Source organism: Palaemon carinicauda, chromosome 40 (assembly GCF_036898095.1).
Source record: "Palaemon carinicauda isolate YSFRI2023 chromosome 40, ASM3689809v2, whole genome shotgun sequence".
Taxonomy (NCBI): domain Eukaryota; kingdom Metazoa; phylum Arthropoda; class Malacostraca; order Decapoda; family Palaemonidae; genus Palaemon; species Palaemon carinicauda.
In genome coordinates this window covers 20721260-20745858 of record NC_090764.1, presented here as the reverse complement: position 1 = coordinate 20745858, position 24599 = coordinate 20721260, and the positions used below count along the sequence as shown (strand labels likewise).

At 35.1% G+C, this 24599-nt stretch overlaps 1 protein-coding gene across 1 annotated transcript in view; it reads left to right on the top strand.

Moving 5' to 3' along the window:
• The window catches only part of LOC137631796 (uncharacterized), a 26482-nt gene extending 12566 nt beyond the window's left edge, over positions 1-13916 (top strand). The window contains exon 4 of the mRNA XM_068363765.1: positions 13851-13916. The gene's annotated coding sequence lies outside the window, so the exon portion shown is untranslated. The remainder of the gene's footprint in view (positions 1-13850) is intronic.
• Positions 13917-24599: the final 10683 nt, after the last annotated feature.

Below are 24599 nucleotides of genomic sequence, written 5' to 3'. Positions count from 1 at the left end.
ACACACACACACATATATATATATATATATATATATATATATATATATATATATGTGTGTGTGTATATATACATATATATATATATATATATATATATATATATATGTGTGTGTGTATATATACATATATATATATATATATATATATATATATATATATATATATATATATATCGTTCAATACTTTCTTGTATTATTTTAATAACTTTTTCTGAAGTCAGTCTTTTATGATTTTTTTCCTTTTCCAACTGGCAAACCAATCGGTATCTCTTTCAATTCTACCATGCACAGTTACCTAATATAAAGTTGCCCCTCTCCAGATTTCCCTTGAGGGATTAATTCTTTCACTTTTTTTTTTTTGTACTGGCAATCGGAATAAAAGTTATTCGTTTGAATGCACTTTATATATAGAATTGGGAATTATATTTTTTTATGTGTACATTTACATTTATATTTATGAAGCTTATTTATAAAGAACATGTTTTGAGGATACGCGTATTTCAACATTATTACTTTGATATAATGAATATGAATGTCTTTTATTTAATTCCTAAATAGATAACTTGGTGGTCGATGTGGTAACGTCCCTGGCTAGTGAACGCCAAACTGAGGTTCGAGTCCCACTCAAACTCGTGTTTCTTTGTTCGCTGCAACCTCACCTTTCTTGTGAGCTAAGGATGAGGGTTTGGGGAAGCCTATAGGTCTATCTGCTGAGTCATCAGCAGCCATTGTCCTGTCCCTTCTTGGTCCTAGCCTTGGGTGGAGAGAGGGGTTGGGCACTGATCATATGCATCTATGGTCAGTCTCTAGGACATTGTTTTACTTGATAGGGCAATGTCACTGTCCCTTGCCTCTCCCATTCATGAGCAGCCTTTAAACCTTGAAAAACTTCATTAGAATTGTTATGTTTATTTCCTTTAAATAACAGAAATTTTTAAATAAGGAATATAATAAAAAAAGTTTCTTTGGCAGCCCCTTAATTCGTGTAATTCATATATCAATATAGAAATTGTACATTACGGTGGAACTCCCATATACTAGTTTTGTACGAGTAACTAATTTCGGCAAAACTTGGAAGTGTTTGAGAAAAACTAAAGCATTATAAGTCTGCTGGAACAGAAGTATGCTTATTTCTATAAACGTTAAGGTTAAAGGTGTCTGGTTTCAGTTCCAGTTTCATCGGAATAGATGCTCACCAGAACGTCATCCGGTCAAGCCCAATCCACCAATGTGGTGCCTTACCACAGCAATGACCGCCCCAGTAAACAGCATAAACTCACGCTCCAGTGGGTGGATTGATCTGCTGCCATACGAATCCTAGGCAAACGCGTTACCACTGTACAGTCCCGGGTGGGGATCGATCTGCTGCCATGCGAATGTTAAGCAAACACATTATCACTTTACTAGCCAGGAAGCTCTGTGTTTATTCATGCTTGGTGATTACCAACAGCTATCAGAGTGGGTCGATTATAATTCCCCCTCATGTGGGACAGTGGTGCGAAAATTACTAGTCTTTGAAATGAAGGAAGTGCTGGTGGCGTAAGCTTTGTTTTGCCAAGCTTTGACATTAATTGTGACAGAGCGACGAGCACTTTGTTATTAACGAGATTTACATGTTCAGCTAACTAGCTCTAATAATCTTAATCACAAGTAATACACTTTTTTTCCAGACTTCTGATTTTGCACTCTTTTTCTCTACTCTGATCGAACACCACCCAAGGAACAACTTTATTGGTAAGACTGACATTATAGAGGTTTTATTGCATTTGGGATTTATCCATGAATCAGAAGCTACAGTATAGGCATGGTCATGGAAATATTTTGATGCTCTCTGGAGCTAATATATTATTATTATTATTATTATTATTATTATTATTATTATTATTATTATTATTATTATTATTATTATTGTTATTTTTATTATTATTATTATTATTATTATTATTATTATTATTATTAGCTAAGCTACAACCCTAGTTGGAAAAGCAGGATGTTATAAACCCAAGGGATCCAAAAGTGAAAAATAGCTCAGTAAGGAAAGGAAATAAGAAATCAATAAACTACAAGAGAAGTAATAAACAATTGAAATAACATATTTTATGAACAATAACAATATTGAAATAGATCTTCCATAATTAAACTATAAAAAAAGACTTAGGTAATAAGAGTCCTTTGGTGCAAGGAACTTTGACATTGTGAGACCCAGGATAACCAAAATCCAACAATCTACCCAGAATCAAAAGTTGTCTGTTTTATAGTGAATAGAGAAATCAACCTTGATTGCTTTTGGCCGGAAGTCAAGCCAAACATTGCAGGATAAAAAAAAAAAAAGTGTCATGCAGGGATGTACTACGATGTACTACTGTTGCCAGATTCACTTTTAACGTGAGGATTTGGTAAATAGTAGCAACATTGGATTGTTTTTTGTCTTTTTGTTTTAACGTGGGTTTATGCAAATTTGTATATTGGTTAAATTATAATCCAATAAAAGCTTTCTTGATAAGTAGTATTGATCAAAGGTGCCTTTAATAATTTTGAAGTAATGGTAATTCTGATTATTTAGCAAGTTGTATATACTATTATACTGTTTTTTTTTTATATACAGATTTTCACCATACAATGATCTAGAGGTAAAAAATATTAAAAATGAAAGAGAAAATTTGTAAGTTGATTTGCTTTGTACCCAAAAAGGCATTAAAAGTTAGAGCAACTATTGAATTTTGGCAATAATTCCCCTATGGGACCATAAAGCTGATTTATGTCCAGTAATTAATACTTCTCTAAATTACGATTATTCCAAAAAAGTCTAATTGTTTTTTTACGAAAGGAAAACGCTCGATTCATAACGACCAATTTAAAGAGATGAAAAATTGTTATACTTTTCCTTGGTATGAAAAGAATCCCGATATTAATAATGAAAAAAAATACGTAGTAGGGTCACAAATTTTTCTTGGTTTCTAGTAGTTTCTGCAACCACATCATCCTTGTAAGCTATGAATATGGGGTTTGGGTGATCCTATAGGCCTACCTGCTGAGTCTTCAGCAACCATTGCCTTTCCCGGCCTGGTCATAGCCTGATGGAGAGGGAGATAGGGCGCTGGTCATATGTATATATGGTCAATCTCTAGGGCATTGTTCTGCCCCTTGCCTCTAAAATTCATGAGCGACCTTTAAACCTTTACTCTAGAAATGGTCTCTATGGAACTTTGTGAATGGATTTCTAGGGGCCTGGTGTGACCCCTTGTACAGCATCCCTTGCTACTATTGGGCATATTGACGCAAAGGGCCTCTGTTAGATTTCGCCAGTCTTCTCTATCTTGAGCTTTTAATTCAGTGCTTCTCCACTCATCATCTCCTACTTCACTTTTCATAGTTCTGAGCCATGTAGGCCTGGGTCTTCCAACTCTTCTAGTGCCTAGTGGAGCCAAAGAATAAAATATAGGCATTGACAATATTTACTCTTTTATTTGAAGTTCGTGAATTTTAGCTATGGTAGAAAACATATAAGAAATTAATATGCCTTTTATAGACGTAACATGCACTTAGAAAGTATTTGTTAAATTATATTGATGACATCTCAAAAATTTAAACTTGCTCCAAATGTTTTTATGTTGAACTGGCTGAAGTAAGTCCCTTTATATTGTTAATATTTTAAATATCTATTTTAATGTTACTGTTCTGAAATGTATCATTTTAAATTGTTCATTATTTCTCTTGTAGTTTATTTATTTCCTTATTTCCTTTCCTCTGGGCTATTTGTCTCTGTTGGAGCCCTTGGGATTATATCAACTAAGGTTGTAGCTTAGTTAATAATAATAATAATAATAATAATAATAATAATAATGATTATCATCATCATCATCATCATGTTAAGAATGAAGATTTCGTTCATGTTTTCCAAGTATTGCACGAAGGGTTTGAATGGTTTTGGAAAAAGATCCCTGTAAAGTGTATGTTTTATTCTTCTCCAAAAATCTTCCGGATAGTCAGTTTTCGAGGGATAAACTTGAATCGACGTATAAAGTTATATTCACTCCAACTTATTTAACTTATTTGGGAAGTGTCATTGTAACCTATCAGTCTGTATCTGACACTTACCATAAAAACCTCCCTATGGAAAGATTTTTTTTTTCTTTTTTTTTTTTTGTCATTTTTTTCCTGTTATTTCAAGATTTTTTTTTAAAGAAAGAAATAAATAGAGCATATGACGTATTCATCCGTATAAAAAAAGAAAACTAACCTCTATTTAATGCAAAAACACACTTCTCCACACAGTACACACGATGGATGGACTTAAGTACAACACACACACGCGTGCTAACACACACACAACACTCACATATATACATATATATGTGTGTAATGTGTTTGTTTATATATATATATATATGTATATATATATATTTATATATATATATATCTATATATTTATATTTATATATACAGTATATATATATGTATATATGAGTGTATGTAACACACATTTATATATATATATATATATATATATATATATATATATATATATATATACATGTATATATACTGTATACACACACATACACACACACACACACACACACATATATATATATATATATATATATATATATATATATATATATATATACACACACACATATTATGGTTCATTCCAGAGAAACTAAACCCAAAGGTTTGGGTCCATAGAGGATAAGAAAATGTGTATATCTTTGGAAATATTATTGACATGGATATATAAAAAGGAATATCATTGAGTAAAAATGCAAATATCAATTTCAAAGAAATACTTATAGATTAACTCTCTCTCTCTCTCTCTCTCTCTCTCTCTCTCTCTCTCTCTCTCTCTCTCTCTCTCTCTTCTCTCTCTCTCTCTCTCTCTCTCTCTCTCTGGCAATTATCTTTTAATTTAATGCATTAAACCGATAGATAAGGAGATGTATGGGAGTTCCACAATGTTACAGATAGTATTCCTCCATGACAGAAATAACATTAATAAAATGGAATAGTAATATAGTTAGGAATATTATTTAGTAGATCGTTGTCCTAAAGTCAGGGACAAAGAAACCCTTGTATCATGCCATCGTTGAATAATGAAGATATCACACATCTAAGTTTTCTTTGAATTGTATCAAATTCATGAAGTCAACACATTAATGAAGATAGGTCTGGTCTTTAAGTTAATCCTGGACTAGAATGTCCCAAGAGAAAAGTAAATGAATGCTTCAAACACTTTATTTTCAAAACATGATTTCTTGCTGCTTCACTGTGTTGGGTAATGGAGCATTAACCATGTACTAAGAGATATAGGTATATAGGCTAAGGTATTATTATGCTAGTAAATGTTCGAGTGGCATTTAGACATCTGGTTGGTGGTAATGAACTGAAGAGATGAACACAAAACTACATGATTCAAACATAAGTTGCATGGTTGTGGTAGATAAGATTCTATTTCTTCTATTGAGAAACTTGTCTTGTCCAATCGCAGGAGTAGGAATGTGGTGTATACTGAAATAATCAATTCAAAATAGCTCTAAGTGTGGGTGACATGATTTCAAAGATTCCAGATAGAGGATAGTTGACAAGGGAAGCTGTTACCTACACTGTAGTTGACAAGAGAAGCTGTTACCTACTCTATAGTTGACAAGGGAAGCCGTTACCTTCACTGTGAATGACAGGGAAAGCTGTTACCTTCACTGTAGTTGACAAGGGATGCTATTACCTTCGTTGTAAATGACAAGGAAAGCTGTTACCTTCACTATAGTTGAGAAGGGAAGCAGGTACCTTCACTATAGTTGACCAGGGAAGCTATTACCTTCACTGTAGTTGACAAGGGAAGTTGTTACCTTCACTATCGTTGACAAGTGAAGCTGCTACCTTTGATATGACAAGGGAAGCTGTTACTTTTACTATGACAAGGGAAGATGTTATTTTTACTATGTACCAATGTACTCTGGATTTCAGAGCAATTGCCGTGAGAATATTCTAAAATAATCCATGGAAATGAAACATGCATCAATTTCCATTGCCATTTCTGATAGGGATATGAAAGTGTAACTGAATACAGTGTTAAAAATCCTATCCCTTATCTTTAGAGTTCCCGGAAGGTCGCCTGGCATTCAACATAATGTTATGGTGTCATACATAAACATTTTTCTCGGTAGAGGTTTCGCGTCAACAAAATCCAGGAGCAAATGGGTGGGTTATTTGCGTTTTGGGGGGGTTTTATCATAATATACGGATACCTTCGGAGGATATCAGTCCGTATTGCTTTTACACGAGCGGTATTTGAATCTTTTTATACACGAAAGGTTACGTTATCGTTCTCTACCGAATTGTTTTACATAGTAGAATTTGACTTGTGTTTTACCTCGCTCTGATATGAAAAAGTAAACAGAACACTTTGAGGGGTAACGCCACAATGCTGGAATCTACTATATAATATATATATATATATATATATATATATATATATATATATATATATATATATATATATATATGCGATAAAATCATTTGTTGAGATACAAAATAATGTTGTTATTAATCATATGGATAATTCATATAATCGGATCGACCAAAATTTATCTCGCATAATTTTTACAAGTTGTTGTCTGGTCATAGGTCAGTTGATAAAATCAGGAAAAAAAAAGAAGAATAAACTCGTATCTGAAGAGTCTTGCAATTTATATCACATCGATAGAAGACACAATTATTATTAAGGGAGCTTAAGATGGCAATAGTGTTGCCGTTACCTCATCTCAACCAAGGAGGTTAAATGGGTTATTCAACCTCTTAGATGTGGTGGCTGATGAGGCAATGTCCCTGACTGGTGAACGCCATACCGATGTTCGAGTACCGTTCAAACTCGTTAGTTCCTTTGGTCGCTGCATACTCACAATCCTTGTGAGCTAAGGATAGGATGTTTTGGGAGCCTCTATGCCTATCAACTGAGTCATCAGCAGCAATAGCCTAGCCCTCCTTGGTCCTAGCTTGGGTGGAGAGAAGGCTTGGGCGTTTATCATATATATATATATATATATATATATATATATATATATATATATATATATATATATATATATATATATGGTCAGTCTCTATAGTATTGTCCTGCTTGATAGGGCAATGTCACTGTCCCTTGCCTCTGAAATTCATGTGCGGCGTTTAAAACATTTAAACCCTATGATCTGCAGTCTATTGAAACCATTGCCTTTCAGATGGTCCTTATTTGCTTATGGTCTGTCGTGTAGACCTAAACGTTTGTAAATACATATTTATTTCAAATAAACGATTATGCCGTGTTGGTTGACCTTCTTGTGTTTGTTGAATGAAATCTTAATGGACAAACGTTCTGCTTTGTGAAATTGTGAGCTCTGTATCACCAGGACGATCAGCTGTTCCAACCAAGTTTTCTCTCTCTCTCTCTCTCTCTCTCTCTCTCTCTCTCTCTCTCTCTCTCTCGGTCCGTCCTTTCCTCCATTAAACTGTGTAGTTTGTCAGCACTTAAACAATTTCTTGTTTTGGGGTGTTATGGTAGAACAATTCTTCTCTCTCTCTCTCTCTCTCTCTCTCTCTCTCTCTCTCTCTCTCTCTCTCTCTCTCTCTCTCTCTCTCTCCCTCGGTCCGTCCTTTCCTCCATTAAAGTGTGTAGTTTGTCAGCACTTAAACAATTTCTTGTTTTGGGGTGTTATGGTAGAACAATTCTTCTCTCTCTCTCTCTCTCTCTCTCTCTCTCTCTCTCTCTCTCTCTCTCTCTCTCTCTCTCTCCCCTATTAAATAAAGAATTCAATCAATCACATTCGCTAAGAAAAGAATCAAGTATTCATGTACTCAAAATACTCCCATCCCCCCCACCCCTAAAACGCATCTATTCCTTCCCACCTACTCTACCTATTCCCCGTACCCCACCTACCCTACATAATATGTATTATTCTTTTCCCACCTTCCTGCCGACCGAGCAAATAAGGATGAAGATTTATGCAATACTAGAAATTCAAATGTTTGCATCTCAGCAGTCCTGTTCGCCTGGAATTCAACATAATGTTACCGTATCATCCATAAACATTTTTGTCCCGATGGCGAGTTCACTGCTACACTTACCACGGGCAAATAGCAGGGTTATTTGTCCCCTCTTGCCGTTATCAGCAAAATGTATGGGCTATCTGAGGGGTCCCTTTTCATATAGGTTTTATTTTATTCACTCGTTTAGGTCCTGTCACTTGCTGTGCTAGCGAAATCTTTAGGGATGATTTTAAACCATTATTATTATTATTATTATTATTATTATTATTATTATTATTATTATTATCAAAAGCTAAGCTATAAAACTAGTTGGAAAAGTGGGATGCTATAAGCACGAGGGCTCCAACAGGGAAAACTAGCCCAGTGAGGAAAGGAATCAAGGAAATAAAGTACGAGAGAATTAATAAACAATGAAAATAATTTTAAGAACACTAAAAAATCCTAACATTTTTGGCTGATTTCCTTATGCTCCAAATCATTTTACAATATAATTCTTCAACTTTTATTGTAGTAGAGATTTTCAAAGTTTCACACCCTCGAGATGATGATGAAATTCCTGTTGGTAAACATTCATGTGATGATACTTGCAGATGAGACATCCTGTCACCGATCCGTAGTCCTCATACATTTTGATCTGTGAATGTAAAAAAACCTTTTGGGATTAAGAAATAATATTACTCAAGTATTTTTTTCCAGTATATATTTTATTATTTTGCTCGCTTTTCCTTGCACTGCAGTTTCCATGTCTGTATGTTTGTATAAGACATAAAATGCTGTCATTATGATTATAATTCATTCCTGGCCAGATTAGAATAATTATTCCCTGAAATGTCTGAAGGTTAATTCATCAACTTGTGGTCTTCCCTAAGCTCCTTATAATACCTCTCTAAAATGCTTAATGAAAGATGAAGTATGAAATTATGTTCAGATTTTGCATTATGAAATCTAGCCATAGACTATCCATGATTTCAAGGAATATTGAATCGCTCTTTGGCAGTTCACTTGATAGAATTACACTATAGAGCTTATGCACTTGGATCCGTAAGCCGAAAATAGCTTGGTCCACATCTGAAGAATGAAGAATGCGGTTGAAATCGGCTTGTATGTTAAAGGCTAAAATGCTCCTGGAACACGATACCCGAAAAGCATAGCATTTTAGCTCTTACTGTGAATGGCTATAGAGTCGCTTTTCACTTGTTTTTTAAAGCAAGGTGATTCAGGGCCTCCCGAAGAGAAATTTAGTAATGGAAGCCTACATGCCCCGTTTAGAGGGAGATAAGAAAGGTTCAAGGTAATTTATTATTAAGCCTATTATCCTTAGCAAACGATACGATGTTGTTCGGGAAATTAGTCTCTTCCGGATACTGGAAGGTGAATGTAATACAAAAGATAGTAACACATATGTTATAATTATTAAAGTGATTGTTATCTTTGCTGGTTGTAATGCTATTGCATAAGAACGCCACAGGGTGAAAGTTAAAACCTACAGTTGCTTTATTTTAGTGTAATAGCCAAGGTTGAAAAGGCAATATTGGAAGCTTAGTGGAATTTTCTGTATAAAATTACAATGAAGTGAAATTACTTAAATATTTTAGCGAACGCTTATCATTTTAGAAAATAATAATAATAATAATAATAATAATAATAATAATAATAATAATAATTAGTTTGATTGAAGTTGGGCTTAGGTTTTCGATACCGCTAAACCTTTTTATCTTAATACTTACCTTTGACCTGTGCCATTTCAGAATAAAAGTATGAAACCGAGCTGATTTTTCTGTACTTTTACTGGAAAGAACAGTTGAATTCAAGGAATTAGATTAAAGTACATTTTTTCTGTATTTTTAGTTCAAGAATTGAAACTGAAATACCTTTTGACAACTCTCCGAACTTAGAAGTTCACCAACTGAGGGAAAGAGCAGAAAAATACCCACCGTTTAAACATCTATTTCCACTACAGCTTTAAAAGAATTTCTATTTGATTATTTTCATCCGATAAAAGAACTTCTATTTGATTATTCTTATCCAATATTAGAACATTGTATTTTATTTTTATCTGATAAAATAACTTCTATTTGATTATTTTTATCTGATAAGAGAACTTCTATTTTATAATTTTTATCTGATAAAAAACTTCTTTTTTATAATTTTTATCGGATAAAAGAACATTCTATTTTTTATCTGATAAAAGACCTTCTATTTTATTACTTCTATCTGATAAACGAACCTCTATTTTATCATTTTTATCTGATAAAAGAACATTCTATTTTATTGTTATCTGACAAAAGAATATTGTATTTTTTTTATTTTTATCAGATAAAAGAACTTCTGTTTAATTTTTATCTGATAAAAAAACTTCTATTTTATTATTTTTATCTGATAAAAGAACTTCTATTTTACAATCTTTATCTGTTAATAGAACTTCTATTTTATAATTTTTATTTGATAAAATAACTTCTATTTGATTATTTTTATTTGATAAAAGAACTTCTGTTTCATTATTTTTATCAGTTAAAAGAACTTCTATTTTTTATTTTTATCTGATAAAAGAAAATTCTATTTTATTTTTTTATAATAAAAGAACGTTCTATTTTATTATTTTTATCTGATAAAAGAACTTCTATTTTACCATTTTTATCTGATAATAGAACGTTCTATTATAATGTTAATTATTGGATATTCAAACGAAGGAATCTTTTTAAAGGTATTTTTAAATACCATTTTGAATAACTAATGAAATCAGGACGAATTTAAGAATTATGCATCGTGGTTTGACGCCTGTTATATTTGCCTTGATTCTGATACAGAATTGGGGAGATTGAATGATTACATAATTTATGCAAACTAGCGTTACAATGTAGATATGTTCAAATTAATATATTTTATGCAAAAAATAGTCAATTCAGCCTAGAAGTATTTTCTTGAGTCTTATTTACTATATGACTGATCTGAAAATGTGTAGGAGCATTTACGTGTCCTAATTAATGTGATTTCACATGAAGTATCTTTACACACTGCAAAGTTGAATGATTAAAGAACGTTTCATAAGATGGAATCATTTTCATAATGTGATTATTTTTTTTTTTTTTTTGGTAATATTAAATGTAGTTATGAGTTTGCGTTTTTCATTTATTGAATTTTTCAGTTTCTTTATATGTAACCATCTTTCTCACTGATGTAGAGAGAGAGAGAGAGAGAGAGAGAGAGAGAGAGAGAGAGAGAGCGAGAGAGAGAGAAAGAGAGTTAACAGCTTTTTTCATTTACTGACTTTATAAGTTTCTCTATATGTAACTATCTTCTGTCACTGATATATATATATATATATATATATATATATATATATATAAAAAAAGAAAATTTTGTTGGGATTGCAAGTGATGTATGTGGCAAGAAGGTTGTTGGAGGCAGCATGAGGAAGGGCAGTGAATGGTGGAATGAAGGAGTGAAGGTAAAAGTGGAAGAGAAAAAGATGGCTTTTGAAGAATGGCTGCAGAGTAATAGTATAGAGAAGTATGAAAAATATAGAGAGAAAAAGGTGGAAATAAAGCGCAAGGTACGTGAGGCAAAGAGGGCAGCTGACCTGAGGTGGGGTCAGGGACTGGGTCAGTCATATGAAGAGAATAAGAAGAAGTTTTGGAAAGAAGTGAAGAGAGTAAGGAAGGCCGGCGGAAGAATTGAAGAGACAGTGAAAGATGGAAATGGAAGGTTGTTAAAAGGAGAGGAGGTAAGGAAAAGGTGGGCGGAATATTTTGAAAGTTTGCTGAATGTTGAGGATGATAGGGAGGCAGATATAATTGCGGTTCCAGGTGTTGAGGTGCCAGTGATGGGAGATGAGAATGAGAGAGAGATTACAATAGAGGAAGTGAGGAGAGCACTAGATGAAACGAGAGTAGGAAAAGCATCGGGTATGGATGGTGTGAAAGCTGAGATGTTGAAGGAAGGGGGTGTGACTGTACTTGAATGGTTGGTGAGATTGTTTAATGTGTGTTTTGTGTTGTCAATGGTACCAGTAGATTGGGTCTGTGCATGTATTGTACCACTATATAAGGGTAAGGGAGATGTGCATGAGTGTTGTAATTCAAGAGGTATTAGTTTGTTGAGTGTAGTTGGAAAAGTGTATGGTAGAATACTGATTAATAGGATTAAGGATAAAACAGAGAATGCAATCTTGGAAGTACAGGGTGGTTTTAGAAGAGGTAGGGGTTGTATGAATCAGATTTTTACAGTTAGGCAGATATGCGAGAAATATTTAGCAAAAGGTAAGGAGGTGTATGTTGCGTTTATGGATCTGGAGAAAGCATATGATAGAGTTGATAGGGAAGCAATGTGGAATGTGATGAGGTTATATGGAGTTGGTGGAAGGTTGTTGCAAGCAGTGAAAAGTTTCTACACAGGTAGTAAAGCATGTGTTAGAATAGGAAATGAGGTGAGCGATTGGTTTCCGGTGAGAGTGGGGCTGAGACAGGGATGTGTGATGTCGCCGTGGTTGTTTAACTTGTATGTTGATGGAGTGGTGAGAGAGGTGAATGCTAGAGTGCTTGGACGAGGATTAAAACTTGTAGGCGAGAATGATCATGAATGGGAGGTAAATCAGTTGTTGTTTGCGGATGATACTGTACTGGTAGCAGACACAGAAGAGAAGCTTGACCGACTAGTGACAGAATTTGGAAGGGTGTGTGAGAGAAGGAAGTTGAGAGTTAATGTGGGTAAGAGTAAGGTTATGAGATGTACGAGAAGGGAAGGTGGTGCAAGGTTGAATGTCATGTTGAATGGAGAGTTACTTGAGGAGGTGGATCAGTTTAAGTACTTGGGGTCTGTTGTTGCAGCAAATGGTGGAGTGGAAGCAGATGTACGTCAGAGAGTGAATGAAGGTTGCAAAGTGTTGGGGGCAGTTAAGGGAGTAGTAAAAAATAGAGGATTGGGCATGAATGTAAAGAGAGTTCTATATGAGAAAGTGATTGTACCAACTGTGATGTATGGATCGGAGTTGTGGGGAATGAAAGTGATGGAGAGACAGAAATTGAATGTGTTTGAGATGAAGTGTCTGAGGAGTATGGCTGGTGTATCTCGAGTAGATAGGGTTAGGAACGAAGTGGTGAGGGTGAGAACGGGTGTAAGAAATGAGTTAGCGGCTAGAGTGGATATGAATGTGTTGAGGTGGTTTGGCCATGTTGAGAGAATGGAAAATAGCTGTCTGCTAAAGAAGGTGATGAATGCAAGAGTTGATGGGAGAAGTACAAGAGGAAGGCCAAGGTTTGGGTGGATGGATGGTGTGAAGAAAGCTCTGGGTGATAGGAGGATAGATGTGAGAGAGGCAAGAGAGCGTGCTAGAAATAGGAATGAATGGCGAGCGATTGTGACGCAGTTCCGGTAGGCCCTGCTGCTTCCTCCGGTGCCTTAGATGACCGCGGAGGTAGCAGCAGTAGGGGACTCAGCAGTATGAAGCTTCATCTGTGGTGGAAATGTGGGAGGTTGGGCTGTGGCACCCTAGCAGTACCAGCTGAACTCGGCTGAGTCCCTGGTTAGGCTGGAGGAACGTAGAGAGTAGAGGTCCCCTTTTTGTTTTGTTTCTTGTTGTTGTCGGCTACCCCCCAAAATTGGGGGAAGTGCCTTTGGTATATGTATGTATGTATATATATATAAAGAGAGAGAGAGAGAGAGAGAGAGAGAGAGAGAGAGAGAGAGAGAGAGAGAGAGAGAGAGAGAGAGAGAGAGAGAGAACTACTGCAGTGAGAAAAATATTTTCAAGCAAATAGAATATTAAGGTACGGGAGGTTTGCCGAATTTTCAGTATTTTAAAGATACTTTCCTTCTCATTTCAACAGGAAATGCTGCGCAATTTATGTAAGAGGCACCTACAGGAAGGATGAAACGAGAAACCAAAAATTCAGAACAAAATATATGTAAGGTAAGGAGGAAATATTTTCTGTTTGGATTTTGTCTTTCTTATCTTGTTTACTAATTACAGAGTAAAATTCCTTTGGAGGTTATAATTTCCTTTCTGTGAGGAATCGATTGTTTGATATATTAGGTTATTTTTGCAAAATTTACCAATCATGATTCAACATACCTCTAGAGAGTGCATACAAAAAGTATATATATATATATATATATATATATATATATATATATAAATATATATATATATATATATATATATGTATGTATATATATATATATATATATATATATATATATATATATATATATATTATACCATTTAGTACTCTAACAGTGTATTAAATGAATATTTCAATGGATATCATATTGATTTGGAAAGCTGTAAGTAAGGAGTAATTTCGAAAGTAAGATAATTAATTCCGATAATAACGGCCTTGGTGACCGCTGAGGTAGCGGCAGTAAGGGATTCAGTATATGAAGCCACATTTGTGGTGGATAACGGGGAGGGTCGACTGTGGCCCCCTAGCAGTACCAACCAAACTCGGCTGAATCCCTTGTCAGGCTGGGAGGTCGAAAGGGAAAACTAATATTTTTTTAATTAGGTTTGTGGTGGCCGATGTGGTAACGTCACTGACTGGAGAACGCCAGACTGGGGTTCGATTTCCGTTCAAACTCGTTAGTTCCTTTGGTCGCTTTAGCCTCACCATCCTTGTGAGGTAAGGATGGGCGTTTGGGGAAGCCTGTATGCCTATCAACTGAGTCATCAGCAGCCATTGCGTGGCCCTCCTTGGTCCTAGCTTGGATGAAGAGGGGCTTGGGCGCTGATCGTATGTATATATGATGTCTCTAGGGCACTGTCCTGCTTGATAGGGCAATGTCACTGTCCCTTGCCTCTGCCATTCATCAGTGGCCTTTAAACCTTTAAAATGAGAAACTAATGAGGTTTCTAGATAAAGTTGAAGAGGAGAAACATCTTGTTGTTAGATAGAATTAAAAGATAATACAGTTTTGCTATTGATATGGACAGGAAAATGCGTATCCATATTACTTACTTAATTACTTTACTTTAAGGGCTGCTTTTCCGGTCCTGTACAGCAGGGGAACCCTACTCGCTACATGACCTCCACAGTCTTTATATCATGTTCATTCTTGAGCATTTAACATTTCACATCTCGTATTGCTCGCTTACTGTTAAATCGTCACTATCAAAGCACTTGCTGAATAAGAAAGTCTTCAATTTCCCCTTAAAATCCTTAATATCGTCAATCATTCGGATGTCTCGTGGGAGATTATTGTATAGTCTCGGGGCCTCATATCCAAAGGCTGTAGACTCTAGAGCCTACAGTAGACATATATCTAGGTTCCAATAGTTTGAAACCATCTGTAACTATTCTCGTGCCAACACGATTTGTTGGCTGCACAATATGTAGCAATTCTCTTAGATATTAAGTAGCATAGCATAATACTTTGCTGTTTGAACAAAAATATAAAACGAAGTTTTTATATATTTATGATGTTTCTGGCATTGATTGGACAAACGTAAAGAGTAGGTCAAACAGACTCAATTATGTAGTTTTATAGAAATTTTGGAAAATGTTCCCATTAAAGAAATTTCTTGGGCAATGAAAACATTCATAAATATAAATTAACGATGAAACCATTATGTATTTTTAATTTTGAAATTATTCCTTTTTGTCAACCGTGACAAAAGGTATCATGAAATGAAAATGAAAATATAATAATACTCTAGGTCATGTTTTCTGTTGTGTTCCACGTATTTCTAAAGACTTCCATTTGATATTTCGTTAGAAAAAAGGCTTACATGTGCACTAAAAGGTTACAGAAATTAATATTATTTATGTATTTGTACAACTACATTAGTATTTTTAATATATTAGGTTCTTACAGCTTTGGCATAGTCCGCATTGTTATATTTTTAGTTTTCTAGACGCCCTTTATAAATTTATTTTATATCCTCATTACAAATTATGAAAGCTTTTGCTTTGCTTAAATGAAAAAACGTCAATATAAAGGATTATAAAATTTATGGTTGAAATATCAGCTTTAGGGCTTGATGTGAGTATTCCTGAATCTAAACATTTTGTAAGGAGCCGAGAGAAGGTTGTGACTCAAAGGCAGGATGAAAGCAACTGAGTAACTTTATTACATAATATCCATTTTTATATACAAAGACTCCAGGCAAAAAGGGCATACAAAACATAACAGGCAATTTCATGTTCAACCGACACCGCATCGGTTAACAGTTAACGGTGAGAAAAAACAGACATATTATTTCAGGTTCTTATCAGTGCGAGGGGAGAGCGAAGATACAAGCATAGTATATACACAAAATGAAATGTCGTTACTATGTACGATCATGTGACACACGGTTGGTACAATTTGCTACAAAAATGAATCAATTTTTACTGCTTTTGCGCCCAAGCCTCCTCCCCACCCAAGCTAGGATTAGGGAAGGCCAGTCAATGGCTGCTGGTTGTTCAGCAGATAGCCCTATAGGCTCCCCCAAATCCCCTATCTCGAGGTTACACGGATAATGAGGTGTGAACACTAGTGAAAACTTTACCTAGCTTAGAGCATGGCTTGAACTCCCGACCTACGAAATTTGAGTCAAATACTTTAATCGCTGCACTGCCATAACCTCTAAATCCTACTTCTTGAATATGATTTGTTCAAGCGAGATTGAGGGTTTTTGCCTTCCCAGGTCACGTAATTTTAAGCAATTTCTTCATTCTTTCTGCTTTGGCTCTTAATGGTTCAATTCCATAGCGAGCTGGAATGCTTAGAACAATTTCCTCTAAGGCCCATTATGCGTCTGTTTTTCTAGCAGAAGTCATACGTTCAATTTGCTAGTGAGTTGGAACGTTTAGGACACTTCCTTCAAGTTCCATTGCAAGTGAAGTTCTTGGTTTTTCGATTTCGAAAATACCTGGATTTAATTGAGGAAATTATTTGTCTTTTATAAACTGTTTTATTGTGGGGGCATTGGGGGTCATATAGTGCCGAGGTACAACTGAGGAAAACTTCTGTTTTTAACTAACAACCAAAGCAGTATGAAAGAGAGGAAGAAGAAATTGATGTAAAGCAGAAGGCTGTTAAGTTGTTAAGTTCATTTTAGTAATGCCTACAGTTCACCGCCTTGTTACAGAACTTGGTTTTGAATGTGAATGTTGCTTTTCTCTTTTGTAAATTATGAAATTTCAGAAGTTTGTTCAGACCCTCTCCTTGGCAGATTGCAATATATTGATTATTATTATTATTATTATTATTATTATTATTATTAGCCAAACTACAACCCTAGTTGGAAAAGCAAGATGTTCTAGGCTCAAGGGCTCCAAAAGGGAAAAATAGCCCAATGAGGAAAGGAAATAAGGAAATAAATAAATGATGAGAACAAATTAACAATAAATCATTCTAAAAACAGTAACAACGTCTAAACAGATATGTTATATATTAACTATTAACAACGTCAAAACAGATATGTCATATATGTCATATATTACGAAATAACCTTTCTGTTGATAATTTTGCCAGTTCGCATCCAGGTGGGTCAGGATTTGAATCATCTGCAAGTCCAGAGCATTATGGACACATTTCATCAAAACTCATTATGCCTTTGTTTATTCATTTGTGTATCATGCACACTAGCCTTGGCTAGTACAGTGGTAACGTGTTCGCCTAGCATTCACATTGCTTACTGTGGAGGTCACTGCTGTGGTTGGCCACCACAGTGGGGGTTGGGCTTGCCTGGCTGACGTTTTGGTGAGCATCTATTTTGATGAAACTGGAACTGAAACCAGACATGATTAGTTTTAGAAATACTGTGATTACATTTTCCAGCTTAGTTAAATATAGTGTCTATTCAAAAAGATTAACTTTTCTATTTATTATTAAGTTTTAGTACAGTTATTTTTTTTCTTCGATTTGTTGACATTTATCAACGAAAGCATTTGAATCCAAATTTTTGGAGTGAATTGAAGAAACAGTCTAAAACCATTTTGTAAAATGGAACAGGATGGTCAACAATCCTTCTGGAACCCAACATGACATCACGACAGATAACAATGAATTCCAATTCATAAACATAGATATTATTCAGTTATGACAATAACCCCTGAAAAGTGTCGGGATTAATTTCTTAATCTTACTGTTTCTCATATCATCAAAGCTTCCTGTTTCATTCCTTTACGAGTAAGGAGTCTCATGAAATAAGTTTTCATGACTTCCTTCGAAAATCTAATTAAAGTTCTCCCGAGAATTTTGAAAATAATCAGCCAACTCCATAACAAACTAGAATGTAAAGAGAAACTTCAAGTTTCGTCGGTGGTTTTAATGAGAAGGTATCTGGTAAAGATTACTACTGAAAAACCGCTAGAGAGTTATGGGGTCCTTTGACTGGCCAGATAGTACTAGATTGGATCCTTCTTTCAGGTTACGGTTTATTCTCCCTTTACCTACACATACACTGAATAGTCTGGCCTATTCTTTACAGATTCTCCTCTGTCCTCATACAGCTGACAACACTGTGATTATCAAACAAATCTTCTTTATCCAAGGGGTTAACTACTGCACTGTAATTGATCAGTGGCCACTTTCCTCTTGGTAAGGGTAGAAAAGACTGTTTAGTTATGGTAAGCAGATCTTCTAGGAGAAGGACACTCCAAAATCAAACCATTGTTCTCTAGTCTTAGGTAGTGCCATAGCCTCTGTACCATGGTTCCACTGTCTTGGGTTAGAGTTCTCTTGCTTGAGGGTACACTCGAGCACACTATTCTATTTTATTTCTCTTCTCCTTGATTTGTTGAAGTTTTTATAGCTTATTTAGGGAATAATTGTCTTAATGTTGTTACTGTTCTTAAGATATTTCATTTTTCCTTGTCCCGTATCCTCACTGGGCTATTTTCCCTGTTGGAGCCCCTGGGCTAATAGCATCCTGCTTTTCCAACTAGGATTGTAGCTTAGCAAGTAATAATAATAATAATAACTGCTATATACTACGAGATTTTTTTTAATAAAGAGTACTACCTTCTTTTGGTGAGAACTGCTGAACTCCTTTGGTGTAGACCACTGAACTTTTGTTGAAAACATAAACTTTTTTTTATGAGTTTAATCCAGTGTTTTGGCAAAGACCAATAAAGAGTTTGTTTGAAGATTACTGGGCTCATGTCGTAAAGGTTACAAAATTCCTTTGGTGAAGACTTTTGAACTGTTTTTGATGATCACTGCCTGGCTCTTTTGGTGAAAGCTAGCGGATTCTTAAAGTGAAAATTGCTGTACTCCTAGCGTAAAAACTGCTAGGTTCTCATAGTGAAGACTACTAGCTTCTCTCTCTCTCTCTCTCTCTCTCTCTGGTCGTTTAATAATTGACAGCCAGCAATATCGGATTTGGTCAGGGAGTCGAGGTAGTAACCTCATCAGTAACCTCTCGTACAGTACATTATACTGTATATACATACACACACACACACACACACACACACACACACATATATATATATATATATATATATATATATATATATATATATGTATATGTATAGGCCTACTAGTGTACGCTACCCGTCAATAATGACAGGTAAATATTTAGATAAATATGCACACCCACGCGCACTCACCCCCTCTTTCACCAGGGTATGACTAATCCCGCTCCCCCTTACCCGATGGACGTGGAGAGCTCATCTTGACCGGAAAAAAAACATATTTATATATTGTTACATAATTGTTCTCTATTATATTGTGGGGATATATGTGTAGATATACAGATAGATAGATAGATATCCGTCCAGATTCCGTGCCTTTCTCACACTATTCTCCCTTTTATCTGTCTGTGCGTTTATTCCAACATTCTGTTACAGAATTTCTCCTGAAAATTTAGAATTTTTTTCTGCATCCTGTCACTCGCTTTCCTTTCCTTTTCTGGAAAATAGAGAATTGGGGAAGCAGCAACTCCCAGAACTCCCCCTCCCCTTTCCCCCATTAGCTAAACCCCTCCCCCCTCTTATATCCGGGTGGGGGGGGGGGGGGAGTTTTCAGCGCCGTCGGTCTGGGCCATGAATGCCGAAATACGACAAGTGAAAAAATGGCTGTTTACGGAAGAGGAAGAAGTCCCATGGCTAGTCTCAGTGAGTCCTGGGCCAGTCGCCATAATTTCGTGGGAGGGCATAAGGCTCTTGGCCCAGGAAGGACTTCAGGGGAAGAGACATCGGATAAACAGATTGTCCTGAATGCATAGCATTTTTTGGTAATAAGGCTTCTAGGTTCCTGCTTATTCGCAGTTGGGTTTTATTTTTTATTTTTTTGGAAGGAATGTTCTGCATGAATTTTTCTTTGGATATTACGATTCACATGATGATTATATTACGTTTTAGTTTAGTTTTTTCAAGTTTATGTTTTTCTCTCCTTTCATATAGTATGTTGATAATGTTTTTAATTATCCGTGTCAGCCTCCGACTCTTATATTTCATATTAATTTTAGCTTGGGATCCGGGATTTATCTCTCTCTCTCTCTCTCTCTCTCTCTCTCTCTCTCTCTCTCTCTCTCTCTCTCTCTCTCTCTCTATATATATATATATATATATATATATATCAAAAGGAAAATCTAACATTTATTCATGATCAATGAGAAGGTCTCTCTCTCTCTCTCTCTCTCTCTCTCTCTCTCTCTCTCTCTCTCTCTCTCTCTCTCTCTCTCTCTCATGTCAAAACCAGCACTGATTTTCTCCAAATAATACTTCTGATGTCTATCGTTGTCCATCAGAATACCAATATACAGCTTACCTGGTGCATCAAATAATTCTTCAACTCTATATTCCAAACAGCCACCTCATTCAACTATGTAAAGAAACGATTATCACCCTCGCCTCTCTCTGGAACTTTTCCTCATCTACATATACCTTACACATCCTTGTCAGTGACTTAACGAGTTTTATTATCTATCCGTAGCACTTTATTTGCCAAGTCATCTGTTCCTGCTACTTATTTTTTCAGACTATTTAGTTGAACTTCGTATTTTCACATCAATCTCTATCTATGTGCCTTCTGAAACTTCCTCTAATACACTCAACTTTTGCATCAACTAATTTCTTGCTTTTCTTGACTCTCCATATTAAAAAAACTCGTCAAAATACGAGTCGACAGGCATTGCTATAACTTGAGGTTGTCTCTATATATCCAAGTATCTTTGATTTTGATAGAAATTTCTCAACACTTCTTTGTATTTATATATAAGTACATATATACATAAACCCCGTATCATATATGCTCATATATGCTGTAGCTATACTATATATAACATATTTATTTATTTATGTGTCCCTTATATTGATAAGTTACTTCAAAGTAATTTCCCAAATGCAGTCTCTCCAATTCATTATCACACCAATTTCTCTTTCTCTTACTTTTCCAAAATTACGTTCTCGTAACGGCCATATATTAAGGGTTTTGTCTCCGAATAAAGTGATTTTAGCTCAATAGGGCTTAATTTCTATTACTTCTTATTCCAAAAATTTTTTGCTTTTCCTCTGAAAAACTGTTTCATGTGACAATACCAGGTTAGTACATGAAATATATTTTGTGAAATATTTTCCGACTCTTGTCGAGCTATTTATGGTTAAGGATAATAGGGCTTGTTCTTGAACCACATATGGTTAAGGATGATAGGGTTTGGTCTTGAACCACATATGGTTAAGGATAATAGGGTTTGCTCCTGAACCACATACGGTTAAGGATAATAGGGTCCTGAACCAAATACTGTTAAGGTTAATAGGGTTTGCTCCTGAACCACATACGGTTAAGGATAATAGGGTTTGCTCCTGAACCAAATACGGTTAAGGATAATAGGGTTTGATCTTGAACCACATACGGTTAAGGTTAATAGGGTTTGCTCTTGAACCACATACGGTTAAGGATAATAGGGTTTGCTCCTGAACCACATACGGTTAAGGATAATAGGGTTTGATCTTGAACCACATACGGTTAAGGTTAATAGGGTTTGCTCTGGAACCACATACGGTTAAGGATAATAGGGTTTGCTCCTGAACCACATACGGTTAAGGATAATAGGGTTTGATCTTGAACCACATACGGTTAAGGTTAATAGGGTTTGCTCTTGAACCACATACGGTTAAGGATAATAGGGTTTGCTCCTGAACCACATACGGTTAAGGATAATAGGGTTTGCTCTTGAACCACATACGGTTAAGGATAATAGGGTTTGCTCTTGAACCACATACGGTTAAGGATAATAGGGTTTGCTCTTGAACCACATACGGTTAAGGATAATAGGGTTTGCTCTTGAACCACATACGGTTAAGGATAATAGGGTTTGATCTTGAACCACATACAGTTAAGGTTAATAGGGTTTGCTCTTGAACCACATACGGTTAAGGATAATAGGGTTTGCTCCTGAACCACATACGGTTAAGGATAATAGGGTTTGCTCTTGAACCAAATACGGTTAAGGATAATAGGGTTTGATCTTGAACCACATACGGTTAAGGTTAATAGGGTTTGCTCTTGAACCACATACGGTTAAGGATAATAGGGTTTGCTCTTGAACCACATACGGTTAAGGATAATAGGGTTTGATCTTGAACCACATACGGTTAAGGTTAATAGGGTTTGCTCTTGAACCACATACGGTTAAGGATAATAGGGTTTGCTCTTGAACCACATACGGTTAAGGATAATAGGGTGTGCTCCTGAACCACATACGGTTAAGGATAATAGGGTTTGCTCTTGAACCACATACGGTTAAGGATAATAGGGTTTGCTCTTGAACCACATACGGTTAAGGATAATAGGGTGTGCTCTTGAACCACATACAGTTAAGGATAATAGGGTTTGCTCTTGAACCACATACGGTTAAGGATAATAGGGTGTGCTCCTGAACCTAAACACATGAATTTATGAAAAAAAAAGTTTTGAACTTAGAATAGAATACACCATTGTGTACCCAAAGCACATTATTATGCTTATCATAAAAAACCAGGGAAAAATAAAATGATATAAATAATAAACTTCAGTTTTTTCAAGCTTCCAGTAATTGAAAAAAAAAAAAAAATTTCATATTAAACTTCAGCTTTTAAAGCTGCCTGTAACGGGAAAAAACATATTAAAGAAGAAGATCATACAGATAATGCTTAATTCTTTTCCCGAGGTGATACGCTCCTATTTTCTGGTCTGACTGACGTAACAAAATACAAAGAACTTCTTAAAGGCTAATGAGAGATTACCGCCACTTGAAATGACATCTAAGGGAACTTTTGCTAAGGAGCGTCTGTTATTTGGCCTCTGATTGGAACGATACTTTTAACTCTTCTTTAGTGAGAGGATTATAGAAAGAGTTTATCTGAGAAAAACACAAAACAAAGTTAAGCATGAAGTACGTTAAAGATTCTATTTCTTTACTAGTACCGAAATGATGATTATATGTTACTTTTATTAGTTTATTATTATTATTAGTATTAATATTATTATTATTATTATTAATATTATTATTATTATTATTACTATTTTATTTATTATTATTATTATTATTATTATTATTATTATTATTATTGTTCATTGGGTTAATATCTAGAAGGGAAAGTGGTTACAAAGAATATGGTTAGTATGAATAAATGTTATATGTATATATAGAAAATTGTATAGCGGTTAATATTTTTTTTTATTTAAATTGAAAGTTCTCCTGAAATTCGCAGTGAACAATAAATACTACACAACGTGATAAGGATGATTACTTTCTCCAAAACGAGTAGAGCGCACTAATTCAAAAGGCCTCGGTATGGTTGTGGAGGATTTCTTCCTACTTCGGTTTATTTCATAGTTGCCTTAGTTAAGAAAAAATAAATTATCTCTTAAAGTTTGAGGATTATAATGAGGTGGACCAGAAGTTGTTTATAATAAATAACTCTTTGTTTTGTTTTAAAAAAGAAGATAACGAGATTGAAAAACAAACTTAATAATATAAAAGATTAAAACGAAGAATGTTGCAATTGATATCAAATTGAATTAAATTAAAGAGGAAAATAATAAATGAATACAAAGCCAAAATTAAGTTTTTACACTTCTCTATGTAAAATGTCCTTTCAAATTCGTAAAAAAATAACCCACCGTGTGGATGAACAAGTTCCTCTTAATCAAACAGGAAATACGATGCATTAAAGCAAATCTGTTTACCCGTTGTCTCCCCAAAAGTCCTCCCAGGGCCAACGGCCTTATGCCATCTCATGAAAATATATCCACGGGGCTCCCGGCTCTTCCGTAAACAACATTTTTATGCCTCGTATTTCGGCACTCGTTGTCGGGGCCAGTGGCTTTGAAAACTGCAGTATGGGGCATGTGAGGGGAGGCCGGGTGGGGAGGGGGCTGTTTTGTGTTGGGGGTTGATTTGGGGGAGGGGGGGGGGGGTTGTATTATGAGTCTGTCCCGGAGACATTGCTTTCCCATGTTTTTAGTTTGCTTTGAAGGAAAGGAAACTAGATGTAAGGATTAAGAAAAGGGAAGGGAAATGTTCGGGAATGGTGAAATAAGGTGTTTATATCTACTGTATATACAATATATTGTACATGAATTATACATATATATATATACACACATATATATATATATATATATATATATATATATATATATATACATATATATATATATTG